We start from the raw sequence: 1,948 nt of genomic DNA on the forward strand, positions 1-1,948 counted from the left end.
TTGCCATGATTTCTTAACTTTTTCACCTCCTTCCATGTCTTCACCTCTTCCTCTAAAAATACTCATCTTCCCACATCAACATCCTGTTAAATTAACCAGAAATCAACATGAACAATTTAATCCCAAGCTTGGTTTCATCAGAAACGGAGTTGCTGAAAGGTTCAAAAACAGGGGATGAAGACGAACAAGAAGATGAGCTACTTGATGAAATTTGAGGGAAAAGAAAATCAGAAGTATGCACACTGTGTGAATCATTATCGGGGAGACCAGAGTAAGTTTGAAGGAAGGATAGCTCATCGATTAGAAGGTGGTGACGGATGAGGTCTAAAGCTGAAGATTGATCAGGGGACGTCATTGATGAGCAGAAGTGAAGAAGATTAAAGAGATGGGTTTATTGAATCGAAGGAATCCTTGAGTGGAAAAGATGGAGTGAAATGGTAGTGATATATATAACGTAAGAATGGACACTGGATAGACTTTGACTACTAAAGAAATAAGAGAAGATAGAGACATGTACATTGAGGAGGGAGAGAGGGGGGTTCGCCGATGGTGAGAGGAAGCATCAGTTAGTTGATTTGTGACGATGACGCAAATTTAACACTCATGAGAGAGAGAGAGAGAGTGAGAGAGAGAGAGAGAGAGACCCTTTAATATTAAATAATTATTTTTCTTTTTCTTTTTTTAAAAAATTAAGGCAAAACATCATAAATGGTCCCTGTGGTTGTGAAATGACGCAAACGCCCCTCACTTAACGGTAGAAAGCTGACGGAGTTAGTCGGAAGGATCATTTGTTAAAAGTTTTGAAACCACAAGGACCATCTGTGAGGTTTTTTGAACTTAGGGACTAAACTTGATATTTTCGGAAACCACAGGGACCATTTTTGAAGTTTTGTCTACTTAAAATAATCAAGGAATTCGACCCCAAACAATAAATAGTGTTTTGTTAATTAGTCACCGGTACATCTTGGCTTCTATGTTGTGTTATGAAGTAAATTTCATGGAATGTTTCAGTCAAGTGTTTCCTAACTCAAAATTCAAAGAATGATATTTAACTAATTTAATTCAAATTTGTTGTAGTCATAAATATTTTTTTTTATCTTGATTAACTCTTTTTACAATAATATGTACTTTATGCTTCCTTGACAAATTAAGATAGTTATACTCTAGAAAAAGAAAATCAGGATTTGGTTCTATTGAAATCAGCAAGATGTAATATATATATATATATATATATATATATATATATATATATATATATATATATATATATATATGATGTTTTTTAAGTACTGAAAATATACATATATAACAATTACTTGTGTGCCCTTTTTCTCTCGTGAAGCCAAATGTCCAAATATCCAAATTCAATAAATGTATTTAAATATTTAAATCATATATAGGAAACATGTTTTTTTTAAAGAAAGTATAGTATACAATAAAACTATCCAAGGTGAAATGTCCCAAAAATTTATGACAAAAAGTTCCATTTTTTTGTGTTAATAACACCATTAACCAAACATGTTTATAAAAATCATAAGGGAATTCAGTGTATGTCAACAATCAACCACAAATACATCAGGATCAAATAAGACGGAAAATCATGGTGTGTGTGATGCGATCATTGTAACATCTATAAAAATCACAACCAATTTAAACCTTTTAAAACAACTCATTTACTAATAAAAGTGTTTACAAAAACATTGTTTCCAAAACATGATGTAAAATAAGAGCCTCCCAAGATCTAATCGGTTGTAAAACCAAGGATGTGTACGGTCACGCCTTCGCCTTGCCACGGTCATTTGAAGAACCTGAATACATAAACAAAACTCTAAGAACAAAGCTTAGTGAGTTCCCCCAAAGTACCAACACATAAACAAATAACATATACAAATAACAACATATATTTGGGTCCACGGCTAAAAAATTGGATTACCCATGAGCCCACAGT

Source organism: Lactuca serriola, chromosome 1 (genome assembly GCF_051521515.1).
Source record: "Lactuca serriola cultivar US96UC23 chromosome 1, Lser_US96UC23_V15, whole genome shotgun sequence".
NCBI lineage: Eukaryota > Viridiplantae > Streptophyta > Magnoliopsida > Asterales > Asteraceae > Lactuca > Lactuca serriola.